Source organism: Bos indicus, chromosome 1 (assembly GCF_029378745.1).
Source record: "Bos indicus isolate NIAB-ARS_2022 breed Sahiwal x Tharparkar chromosome 1, NIAB-ARS_B.indTharparkar_mat_pri_1.0, whole genome shotgun sequence".
NCBI classification, from domain to species: Eukaryota; Metazoa; Chordata; class Mammalia; order Artiodactyla; family Bovidae; genus Bos; species Bos indicus.
Genome location: NC_091760.1, coordinates 148295433 through 148308954, shown reverse-complemented (window position 1 = coordinate 148308954; position 13522 = coordinate 148295433). Strand labels below are relative to the sequence as shown.

At 44.1% G+C, this 13522-nt stretch overlaps 1 long non-coding RNA gene across 1 annotated transcript; it reads right to left on the bottom strand.

Annotated features, from left to right (window-relative positions):
• Positions 1-879: 879 nt before the first annotated feature.
• Positions 880-7383, bottom strand: LOC139185062 (uncharacterized). The gene is made up of 3 exons (XR_011568645.1): positions 7307-7383; positions 4138-4302; positions 880-1302 (listed from the first exon to the last, which is right to left on the bottom strand). It is a non-coding gene; the product is annotated as an uncharacterized lncRNA (long non-coding RNA).
• Positions 7384-13522: the final 6139 nt, after the last annotated feature.

Here is a 13522-nt window from a genome sequence, read left to right as displayed (position 1 = left end):
GGGAAAGAATAAAGGCAGGAAGAGAAGGGGATGACAGAGGACGAGATGGTTGGATAGCATTACTCAGGGAGATAGTGAAGGACAGGGAAGCCTGGTGTGCTGCAGTCCATGGGGTTGCAAAGAGTAGGACACAACTGAGTGATTGAACAACAATGGCATTCTGAAAAAGCTGGGTTTAGTTTTTCATCCTTTTAATGACTGTGATCTGTTCTTGATAATTTCTTTAACTATGATTCTGATTTTCTAGAACTGCATCTTTGTTTCCTTATCTTAAGCAGCATGTGAGTGAGTGAAGTTGCTCAGTCATGTCCGACCCTTTGCGATCCCATGGACTGTAGCCTACCAGGCTCCTCCATCCGTGGGCTTTTCCAGGCAAGAGTACTGGAGTGGGTTGCCATTTCCTTCTCCAGAGGATCTTCCTGACCCTGGGATTGAACCCAGGTCTCCCGCATTGCAGGCAGACGCTTTACCATCTGAGCCACAAGGGAAGTGGATCCAAATTTCAATAACTGCCATGTTTGAGTTGTTCCTTTGGTGCATTCAGCAAATATCATTAAGCACCCACTGTGTACCAGGTTTCATGCTATGTGCAAGGACTGAGATGATGAATACAATTATTTAGATGTAAGATGCAATGTGTACGCAATCTCTTCCCACTGAATGTCTTAAAGCTAAGTGCTTGTGTGCATGCTAAGTTGCTTCAGGCTTGTCCGACATTGTGCGACCCCATGGACTGTAGCACGCCAGGCTCCTCTGTCCATGGGGATTCTCCAGGCAAGAATACTGGAGTGGATTACCATGCCCTTCTTCAGGGGATCTTCTTGACCCAGGGGTCAAATCCATGTCTCTTATATGTCTCCTGCATTGGCAGGTGGGTTCTTTACTGCTAGTGCCACCTGGGAAGGAAGCCCAGAGCTTTAAAGTCTCTTGTATATTTGTAAGATTTATTTTTGACGTGTACTTTTGAATGATACTGAAATGGGAGACAATATGGGAAGTCAAACCTTGGAAACTTTAACTCCAAGGTCCTTACTTTCTTCAGGTTTCAATCAGTAAGAGAAATCGCCTCAGGCCCTTCTCTCTTGGACTTTGGAAGAACGCACAAGCTGTTGACACAAAGATGCTGTTTTCAGTGTACAGCACCATTAATTGGGTCTTTGCTATTTTCTGTATAGACTGAAGCTTGATTTGGGTGTCAGCAGGTTGAAACTCCAACCATCCATCTTTCCTGTAAATTTGGCCAGTCTCCATCCCTGCCCCCATCAATTGTGGTCAATACTGCTGCCTCTCATCAAGGCTCTTCTGTAAAAAAACACAGTAGAAATATCTTTTTGTTTACTTTAACTTCTAGAATCAGTGCTGCCCAGTAGAAATATGATGTGATATATTTTAGTATTTTCTAATTAAAAGCAGCACATGTTGAGTTGTAACAATGTATCCAAAATATTACAATTTCAACATGCAATCAACATAAAAATATTCATGAGATATATTATGTTTATTTTTCTCCTGTGCTCAGTTGTGTCCAACTCTTTGCAGCCCCATGGACCAGGCTCCTCTGTTCATAGAATTTTCCAGGCAAGAATAGTGGAGTTGGTTGCCATTTCCTACTCCAGGGCATCTTCTTGACCCAGGAATTGAACTCCAGTCTCTTGTGTCTCCTGCATCAGCAGGCAGGTTCTTTACCGAGAGCGCCACCTGGCAAGTCCTATTTTTCTCATACTGAGGATTTAAAATCTGGTGTGTGTTTGTATTTATGCTGCAAATTGATTTGAATCAGCCATATCTCAAGTGCTTAATAACCACATGTGTTTAGTGGCTACCCTATTGGACACTGCAGTTACAGATTAATATTAATATTTCAGTACTGGCTTCTGATAAAAAAGCTTATTATCAGCCTTTTTATGAAGTACTGACTGAGGAGTTAAAAGAAAATAGATTACTGTGAGTGAAGTTTAGGACTATCTATTTGCCCGAGAAGATAACTTTTATGAGAGTTTTCACTGTAGTAGTATCTTCAGGGGTGAATTTTGCGAATGTGAGGGTGTGTGTTTGTGTGTGTGTTGTATGTAAACATACCTGCATGCATATAAGCTTATATTTAAATATCTTATCAGTAAAGGGCATAAACTGATAACTGACTTAAAAATGTATTTGATTGCAACTGTAGCCTAAAACCAGTTAAAAGCTTACTCTATAAGTGTTGTTTCGGAGAAGGCAATGGCAACCCACTCTGGTACTCCTGCCTGGAAAATCCCATGGACGGAGGAGCCTGGTAGGCTGCAGTCCATGGGGTTGCTAAAGTCAGACACGTCTGAGCAACTTCACTTTCACTTTTCAATTTCATGCACTGGAGAAGGCAATGGCAACCCACTCCAGTGTTCTTGCCTGAGAATCCCAGGGATGGGGGAGCCTGGTGGGCTGCCGTCTATGGGATCGCTCAGAGTCGGACACGACTGAAGCGACTTAGCAGCAGAAGCATATACCAGCTATATACCCAACTATGGCCCATAACTGATCACACTGTTGTGTGAAAAAAAATGATTGAGAACTTGTAGTTCAGAGGAGAGAAAGAAAATAGAATCTACTTGTTAAGACATCAAATATGTCATGTATTCATGCTTGTGACTTAGTATCTTTATACTAATTTGGCTAGGATGTTAATTTATATAGTATCATCCTTACCAGTCTCCATCTTGCAACACTAATGTGCTAAGCTATCATTTTAAATCTAAGAGATAAAAGTGGGAATCGTGAATCGAGAGAGAATACTGCGCCAACGAAGGTTTCTTAGGGAATCCCGAGCACATACAAGCATATGTGTGACCACTCCTCCACACATGCAGACCATCCACCGCCACCCTCCTCAATTCCTTCCATCACCTACAACACGGCCAAGACCACCTTGCTCTGTCTCAGCTGCTAATGTAAAGTGGCGCACTTGGGAATGTTCTCCAGCCAACTTAGGGAGTAAGTCAATGCCACTGAGCCCCACATGGTGACACTGGTCAGAATGTCTAGTCCCAGAACTCTATGGCTGAAAGTGATCTGAGAAGTCCCCTAGCCCAGTCATCTTATTTATTAGGAAACCGAGGCACAGAGAAGAATGCCCTCGGGAATATTGTCAGTTATTTGTAGAACTGGGACCAGAACTCAGGGCTCCTGATTCCTGCTGCTGCTGCTAAGTCGCTTCAGTCGTGTCCGACTCTGTGCGACCCCACAGACGGCAGCCCACCAGGCTCCGCCGTCCCTGGGATTCTCCAGGCAAGAACACTGGAGTGGGTTGCCATTTCCTTTTCCAATGCATGAAAGTGAAAGTGAAGTCGCTCAGTTGTGTCAGACTCTTTGCGACCCCATGGACTGCAGCCCACCAGGCTCCTCTGCCCATGGGATTTTCCAGGCAAGAGTACTGGAGTGGGGTGCCATCGCCTTCTCCAAGTCCAGTGCTTTTCTCACTGAGATATTGGAGGGGGGGCGGAAATAATACAGATGAAGCAATGGTTTATCAGTCAGGGTTTCTTCAGGAAATAAAATCCAGCATAGGTATTTCAAACAGAGGGCATTTGATGAAGGGAATTGTTTACGTATGTGATGTAGGAGCTAAGAAACAACTAGAGAGCCGTTAGGCCATCAGAGATTAGCAATAAGAACATTCCACTTCCACCTCTTGGGCTGGAGAAGGGCGTTGCAAGGATGTGGTATTGCACTGGAGTCCCAGAGTGGGGATGTCCTGACTGGACCTGGGAGCTCACTGTGCGGGGCTCTCTGAGAGGAGATGCAGGCACTGTTGGAAGCTCTGCTACAGGTAGGATAAGAGCCTCTGGTCTTACCACTGTCTCCAGATGGACTAAACTAATTGACAAGGGGCATGGGGAAAGAAGTTCCCAACTACTAAGTGCTGAGTAGGGCAAGGGGTGGGCAAGCATCTGAGAACAAAGAACTCCTGCTGCCCCCAAATGTGTAACCTTAAAAAGGCTCTTTGGTTTTACAACAGATTTACCATCTGCTTATGTTTTAGAACTAATTTCAGAAATCACTGGTGCACCAAGTTCACCAAATCTCTGGGGAGAGGAGACGCCAACCTGAGGAGCAACGTTGGTTGTAAAGGTAGATAATCGAGAACTTGGCCACACCCACCATCCCTGTGGTCTCACTTTGGTTCATCCTCATTCATTCTGTCTCGAGATGCAATTTCTTGTCCAAATCCATTGCCTTGCTCTTTTGGGGGTGATAACTTCTGTTCAGGCCTTCTCAGACATTGCTTCTATTTATTTCACAATCTGGAGCAACTGAGGGTGGTCCCTTGGGTGGAAGATAAATCAGAATTCACTCAGAACCAAAGAGGCAGGGTGATATAAGAGAGGGTTCTTTTTATCTGTGCTTGTGTTTGCTTTGGTGGTACATATACTTAAAATGATTTTAAGCATTAAATCATGCATGCAAGGCAGGAAAGAGTTAATCTGTCCCAGCCCCATGGAGGAAAAGCATGGGGAAACATTAGCCATCTCTGGGGATATTTTGTGTTCTAGGAGCTCTAGTAAACACTTTGCATCTAGTAACTCACTTAAGCCTCATGCTCACCACACTATGTGTTAGAAACAACTCTTTTCCTTCAGTTTTCAGATGAGGACACTGACACTAAAAACTTTTAGCAACTTGGCCAAGTTGGCAAGTTGATAAGTGGTGAGGCTGTGTTTGGAACCTAAGCCGCTTGGCTGTAGAGTGCACACTTTTAACCACTAATTTGTGCCTCACTCTAGCTGGTGCCTGGGTCCTCCCCACAGTCCTAGACCTGCAGCGCTGGGCTCTGATACCCAGCAGGCTGGTGGGATTGGCCAGGGAAGCTGCTGACGCTGTGATGAGGTGGTAACTGCCATGTTATTGCAGGGCACTTAGCTGCTAATTGCCATTTAATCACAAGATGAATATAGTTATTTCTTTTCTCCCTCTACCCGAGGGCCAGCAAGATGGTAATTACTTCTGAACTAAGTGCTGAAGATGTGGCTTTGCACAGAGCTGGAACTAAATGCCACGATTCTCCTCTGAGCCACCGCATTCCTGGCAGCTCTTGTTTACCCACGTGGCTAATTAAACACATCGCTTTGATATTAGATGCTCTTTCCAAGCTTCCATTTCTCTGGAATGATGATACTTTTCCTCCTGGGAAAAGTATGTGATTTCAAAACCCCTAAAATTTGGACTTTATATTTGGGAACTTAAACAGCCCAAATTTTTTGTAGAGATGGCATTCCATTTTGGCCAACAGTTGAAACAGAAAACTTAGCATTAGGAAAGTTCTAAATTGAAAATGAGCTAGCCTAGACTATTTGCATCTGCACAGTCCCTTGTTTGCAGCTGGTATATGGAGCTGAAGTGGCTGCTTTTCGTTTCCTAAAATTTGATGGGTATAAAAACAGTCATATAGAATTTCTCTAAACATTGGACATGCAATCTACTAGCTCATCCTTCTCTGAGGATTTCCTCCAAGTGACTAGTACATGGGTGGGGGGTTGATCTGCTTTTTTTGCAGAGGCAATAAAACGATCAGGTTACCCAGCTTGTCCAAAATAACTCAATGTAATGAACGCAGTCCTGGTTCCCGGTCAAATGTCATAGATGATATCTGAGGTTAGTAAGTAAGTCTTCAACTGTATGAAGACCTAATCAGCTTGGTCCAGGCTTGGAATTAATGAGTCATGACAGAGGTCCCTGGTGAGACAGTGGTCAAATTTTAACTGGTTACTGGGGACTCAGTTTGTGATTTTTATGTTGTGACTTCCTGTGGACTTAACAAAACCCTCCAAATCTTAGTGTCCTTATACAATAAGGCAGATGTTCTCAAACTTTAGAGTGTCCAAATCTCCTTATTAAAATACACGCTTGCATGCTTAGTTGCTCAGTCATGTCCGACTCTTTGCAACCCTGTAGACTGTAGATGGCAAGGCTCCTCTGTCCATGGAATTTTCCAGGCAAGGATACTGGAGTGGGTTGCCATTTCTTTCTCCAGGGGATACTCCTAACCGAGGATCCTGGGTCTCCAGCCTTGTAGGTGGATTCTTTATCAGCTGAGCCATAGAGGAAGCTCTATTAAAATGCAGGGCTTATAGAAACTCTCTCCCGGGGTTTCCAATGTGTATGTGCAGGCTGAGGCCTGAGAACTTGCATTTTTAGCAAGTCTCCAAGTCATTCAGATACTGCTGCTCTGGACACCAGTTCACTAAGGGCTTATTCCCTCCTCTCATCACAGTCCAAGGTGGAGATGCCTGGCTGGGCAACTCTCCAGGGATGCTCTCCTCCAAAGGATGACTCAGGGCCTTAATCTCCTTCCCTAGAAGCTCTCTTCTGCAGGCAGCTAGTGGGTTATGGCTAAGAGGGGACACAGGGGCCGGGGCTGTTCTAGGGGCCAGGCCTGCAAGTGGGATATATTACTTTTGCTTACATCCCACTGGCTAGAATCAGCCTAACTGTAAAAGGAAACTGGAAACAGAGTATATCAGGAAAATGAAACTGACTTTGGTGAAAATATAGCCATTCTGGGCCACATCTAAGTTATCTAAGTTTATCAAAGTCCTCCTCTTTACCTTTCTTCTCCTCCTGAGACAGTGTGAAAACATTGATCGACTGTTGATTTGGAAAGTTTATTTATGTTCTTTGACCCACCTGGATATATTGTTGAATACTGGGAAATGGGGGCTTCCTTTGTGACTTAGCTGGTAAAGAATCCGCCTGCAATGCAGGAGATCCCGGTTCAATTCCTGGGTTGAGAAAATCCCTTGGAGAAGTATTCTTGGGCTTTGCTTGTAGCTCAGCTGGTAAAGAATCTGCCTGCAATGTGGGAGACGTGGGTTTGATCCCTGAGTTGGGAAGATCCCCTGGAGAAGGGAAAGGCTACCCACTCCAGTGTTCTGGCCTGGAGAATTCCATGGACTGTATAGCTCATGGGATCGAAAAGAGTTGGACATGACTTAACGACTTTCACTCACTCACTCACTGGGAAATGGAGTTGGTGAAGGATGTTGTCTGTGCTCCCAATGGGGATGGAGACTCTATGGTAGCAGTTCACTGAAGGGAACTGAGGTGAAGGGATGAGATTAGACCTAGAATGAGGGTCCCCAGGAGGTGAGGCCACACTTAGAATGGGGTCCCCTGGAGGTGAGGCCACACCGAGAATGGGGTCCCCCAGAGATGAGACTGGGTCTAGAACGGGGATCCCATGGAGGTGAGGCCAGACCTAGAACAGGGAACCCCAAAAGTGAGCCTAGATCTAGAACAGGGTGCTCGTCAATCTAGTTTCAATATATTATACCTCATATGCAGATCCACTCTTCTTTGTCCTGATTTTTGATACTAGTGCTGGAACCTGTCCACACTTCTTCTTTGCCCACTGGCCAAACTTGGCCTTCATCACTGGAGGGTTCTAGAAGGGCAGTGCAAGGCAAAGACTCTTTGCTTCTGAGTTCTAAGCCTTCCGTGGTTACCATTCTCTGCAGTGGCCCAGTGACTGATGAAACCAAGCTCCGCTGTCCTTCCGGCCATGTTATCCCCACAATGGTCACTTCCCAGAGCTCTTCCCACTCATACCCTGACGATGACTTGCTTCTCCAGGCTGTCTCTGGACTTTGCCTTCCAGAAAGTTTCTTGACCACCAGCACTTTTCAAATTCTTGTGGTAGCTAAGCCCCCTTCTGAGAAGCTCTGAGTCTCAGCCTTGGGGATGGGAAGAGGGGGCTTCTCTCCTAGTTCTTGCTCTTTTTATCTCTCTCCCCAAGGTGATGCTACTTCTCGAGGGTTCCTTTCAGCCTTTTAAAAAAATAAAATAGTTAAGCATCTCTTATCGTTAACATTTCTTTGTATCCCATCTTCCTTGTTCAAGTAACTAGAGTGATCTCTGCCTTTTGACTGCACCCTGATAGATAGGACCTCCTTCTGATGAGCTTTGTCATAGAAAGGCAGTTTTGAGTGTACATTCACTCAAATCAAAATGCAAGACAGCAAAGCATTATGTATTCAAAGCTCATTCCCAGCTAGTTCCCCCTTCTTTTTATCCTTTCCTCTCCTGACACTGATTTCCTGCCCCAGGAAAGGCTGGCATTCTTATCAAAGCTCCAATGGGAATCGAACGAGCGGGTCTGCAAGTCTCAGACTTCTCGACTCTAGAGGCTGGAATCTCAGCAACCCAGAGTTGGGTTCCCTTGGGTAAGGCTCTGGGTAGGCTTCCCAGGTGAGCCCGGGGCATGAGCAAGAAAGAGAGAACCTGTGTGTCATCAGTAACCAGAAACCCGTGTCGCTACCTCCTCCTGTGTCTGCGGGTGAAACCATGAAGTGAGCTGTGTGTAACCTCCAGGTCTCGCCTTGGCCTGGTTCTGCTGCAGCAGCAGTAGAGAATCAATAGAACCTAAAAAAGAATCCCAGGCCTAAAAAAGTTGAATAAACAGCACACAATCTGATTTTAGGCCATGGAAAAGAAAAGGTCAGCATAGCATAAGGATAATAATAATAATAATTCCAGTCAACATTAGCTACTTATGTTTTCTTTTTCTCCGCAGAGGATGGATCCCTGCCAGTGGAAGGCCGAAGCCAGCCCTTCTGCCTTTCTTGAAGCTAACCTTGGCTTCCCAGACAAGCCACTGCTAGGATGTTTTATCTGAGGCAAGTGCAGTCCTGAGCAAAGGCAAACTCATTCCTGGGATTTAGGGGAGGAACCTGAGAAATTTCCTTAATAGGAACCTCTACCCTATTTCCACTATGTCTGAAAAAATTCTCATCATAAGAGCCTCCTGGCTGACTATCTACAAATCTCCCTCCTCTTTAAAAATTGTGGTGAAATTCATGAAACACAAAATTAGCTGTTTTATTAAAGTGAAGACTTCAGTGGCATTAGATACACCCACAACACACCCATCTCTAGTTCCAAAATATTTTCATCACCCCAAAAGGACATCTGTACCTACTAAGCAGTCCTTTCTCATACTCCTTATCTCCAGCCCCTGGCAACCACAAATCCACTTTCTGTGTCTATGGGTTCACGTGTTCTGGTCATTTCATATATAAAATCATACAACATGTGGTCTTTTGTGTCTGGCTTCTTTCACTTAGCATAATGTTTCAAGGTTCATCCACATTGTAGTGTGTGTCAGTACTTCATATATTTTTTTTTTAAGTGATTGAACCCAAATTTCATCTGTGGATGGTTGGATAACACCTGCATGCATGCTAAGTCACTTTAGTCATGTCCAACTCTTTGTGACTCTATGAACTGTAGCCCACCAGGCTCCTCTGTCCATGGAATTCTCCAGGCAAGAATACTGCAGTCGGTTGTCATGCCCTCCTCGAGGGGATCTTCTAGACCCAGGGACTGAACCTGTGTCTCTTACCTCTCCTGCATTAACAGGTAGGTTCTTTACCGCTAGCTCCACATGGGAAGCCCGGATAACACACGGTGGTGTGTATATGCCAACTCTCTTTTAAATGACTTTTCAAGCAATTCAGTCACTCAGTCGTGTCTTTGCAACCCCATGGACTGCAGCACACCAGGCCTCCCTGTCCATCACCAACTCCCAGAGTTTACTCAAACTCATGTCCATCGAGTTGGTGATGCCATTCAACCATCTCATCCTCTGTCGTCCCCTTCTCCTCCTGCCCTCAATCTTTCCCAGCATCAGGGTCTTTTCAAATGAGTCAGCTTTTCACATCAGGTGACCAAAGTATTGGAATTTCAGCTTTAGCATCATTCCTTCCAAAGAAATCCCAGGGCTGATCTCCTTCAGAATGGACTGGTTGGATATCCTTGCAGTCCAAGGGACTCTCAAGAGTCTTCTCCAACACCACAGTTCAAAAGCATCAATTCTTCAGCACTCAGCTTTCTTCACAGTCCAACTCTCACATCCATACATGATCACTGGAAAAAATATAGCCTTGACTAGATGGACCTTTGTTGGCAAAGTAATGTCTCTGCTTTTTAATATGCTGTGTCAGATCAGATCACATCAGATCAGTCGCTATGCTGTGTAGGTTGGTCATAACTTTCCTTCCAAGGAGCAAGCGTCTTTTAATTTCATGGCTGGAATCACCATCTGCAGTGATTTTGGAGCCCAGAAAAATAAAGTCTGACACTGTTTCCACTGTTTCCCCATCTATTTGCCATGAAGTGATGGGACTGGATGCCATGATCTTCGTTTTCCGAATGTTGAGCTTTAAGTCAACTTTTTCAGTCTCCGTTTTCACTTTTATCAAGGGGCTCTTTAGTTCTTCTTCGCTTTCTACCATAAGGGTGGTGTCATCTGCATATCTGAGGTTATTGATATTTCTCTTGGCAATCTTCATTCCAGCTTGTGCTTCTTCCAGCCCAGCATTTCCCATGATGTACTCTGCATATAAGTTAAATAAGCAGGGTGACAATATACAGCCTTGACGAACTCCTTTTCCTATTTGGAACCAGTCTGTTGTTCCATGTCCAATTCTAATTGTTGCTTCTTGACCTGCATACAGGACTTTTAAATGATCTCAAATGGAGGACACAACACATGGGACCATAGCCACAATATCTTACTTTGAATGCAATTATCTGATAAAATGACTTTGGACTAAAAGGACCAGGGAAAATTGTAGAGTGGAGGAGGCAGAGGAATGAAGGTGGAAGAGCCAACTATGTTGTAGAGGAGGTCTAGCTGTGGTTTGAGTTCTAGGAAGTTATTCCTACAGGGTCTCTCTGACTAAATGCAATGTTGCTTTGCTGAATGTAGAATCAAGACTCATGCAGCGCTTGTTCTCACAGATCAGTGGGCTCCAGAAGTTCTGGATGAAATAAAATCTGCCCTTTCTTTATTCAGCACACCTCTGGACCAAGTCTTCACTGGAGGAGTACCATAGTTGAAGAGCACATGACCTCATCAGCTCCAGGTGGGTACAAGGGATGCTGCTGATGGAAGCTTCTCCCACGTGACTCCTGGTGACACTTACCTCAGAAGCATGATCTTTACAGAGTTGAGTTGTTTGCCTTCCTAACGTGAAACAATCAAATACTTTTGGAAGGAAATAGTCCAAGAGTCAAGAAGACCGATTTCCCTCTTCATCTTTATTGGAACTTAATTTGCTGGCAATTATCATGTCTTTATCATACACTTAGAGTTTCATTCATTTACACTCCAGGAAGAATGATGAATCTTTATAACATTTTCATTTAAATTACTGATGCTTCAAACCATGAGCCATTCATTTCCTGCTCTCTTGACATTAGTAATTGGCTATGTCAGGTAGGTGTGGGTTTGAGAAAGCTGTTTAGCTGGCACGAGGAGTGATCACTGTGGGGATCATGCTGCTATTTTTTCCCACAGGTAATTATCAGCCATGTAACACAATAATATCTGCATTGGAGCACATATTTCAGTTCAGTTCAGTTGCTCAGTCGTGTCCAACTCTCTGTGACCCCATGGACTGCAGCATGCCAGGCTTCCCTGTCCATCACCAACTCCTGGAGCTTACTCAAGCTCATGTCCATCAAGTCGGTGATGCCATCCCCTTCTCCTCCTACCTTCAATCTTTCCTAGCATCAGGGTCTTTTCCAATGAGTCAGTTCTTTGCATCAGGTGGCCAAAATATCGGAGTTTCAGCTTCAGCATCAGTCCTTTCAATGAATATTCAGGACTGATCTCCTTTAGGGTGGACTGGTTGGATCTCTTTGCAGGCCAAGAGACTCTCAAGAGTCTTCTCCACCATAGTTCAAAAGCATCAATTCTTCAACATTCAGCTTTCTTTATAGTCCAAGCCTCACATCCATACATGACTACTGGAAAAACCATAGCTTTGAATAGATGGACCTTTGTTGGCCAAGTAATGGAGCATACAACTGGGTCCCTAAGTACAGCTGTTTTCTCTAGAAGTCAATGTCAGAGTTAGGGTGTGGGTTGTCTCTATAGGGGTGTATATATATATAGGGTTTTTCTAAAGTAGGTGCTGAAATACACATAGGTATTTTACTCTACTTACTCTTTCCTTTGTGCTTCCTGTAAGCATCCAGCTAGTGGCAAAATATTTTACCAAATGCTGCTTGTCAGAGGTTTGCTCTTAAAAAGGCCAAAGAGAAACAGCTACAAGGAGAGGATGGACAAAGGGAATTTAAGTGACATAAGATGTGCAGTCATCAAAATCTAAAAAGCTTACATTGGAAATGATCAGATACCTCACTTCATTGGCAAGAAAACCAATCTGAGTTTGGCAAATATTTGAGAGGGTGTACCATGTCTTGGGAGATGTGCTGTACTCCCCCAGAGACTCCGAGAAGAATAAAACATGGATCTGAACCTCAAGGAATATTCAGATTTACTGGGGAAGAATGAGTGTTAAACATTAAATCGTAGTCAAAACGGGCTAAGTGTTCTAATAAGAAAGGAAAAAATGATTTAGGAATTTAGAGGAGGAAACCATTCATTCTTGGAGAAGAAGGTGGGAAATGCTGAGGGTGCAAGGAAGGGACCTTTGGGGTAAGTTGAAAGGGGAAGGGGGTTGTCAGGTGGAGAAGGAAATGGCAACCCACTCCAGTATTCTTGCCTGGAAAATTCCATGGACAGAGGAAGGTGGTGGGGTACAGTCCATGGGGTTGCAAAGAGTTGGCCACGACTGAACACATCAGCAAGTGGAGAAAGAAGGCAGGGTGGTGAATTTCTGGAGTGGTCATATTAGCAGATAGCAGCTGGCTGTTAGACTGTTAGAGCCATTGAAAAGGCTACTGAAATATTTTGGGAGATTGATGATAAGGCAGTGATGGTGGGGAGTGTTGAGCAGGACTGATTGAGGCAGACGTATTGGAAATAAGTGATGGCCATTGGGAAACCCAAGATGCAAGAGTTTAGGGAGAGAGGCAGGAGACCTCGTTTCCAGTTTAGGTAAACAGGTGAATATTAATACTCTTAATGGAGGTAGAGTTTTGGAGAGGAATCAATTTGGCTGTGGTCATTCTGAGCTGCTCGGGAATTATATGTTGGGATTGTGCATCAGTGTTTAGGATAATACCTATAGACCAACTCTGATGGTCTGTGGACAAACTGATGGTCTATAGGTATTAAACACATCTTATTCTAATTTTAAACAATTAGCATTTTGGAAAAGGCTTAGACTTTCTGGCATGTAAGTTGGAAACCTTCATTAATGCATTCTTCATCATATTTTTGGTTCAAAGAAATGATATCCCCTCATTAATATTTTAGTATTTTATCTGGTGATGTACTTTGTTTCTATTTTTGTAGCCTCTGGAGAAAGAACCATCCCAGTTAAATTATAGCCTACTACTAACATATTGCAAACCCCTGGAATGGAGCTTATGTTTGTAGGGCCAGTATAAACTGTTACTTAAAAATTCAAAGTATGTTAAAGGGAAACAAATAGTTACTTGCCAATCTCTCTCTCTCTTTTTTCCTATTAAAGACAAAGTAGTCACTAGCTAAAATAACCAGTGGCCTGATGACATTATTCAGTGTTTGTGTGGTGGTAGGGGAGGGGGCTGGGCTTCCCTGGTGGTGCAGGGGTAA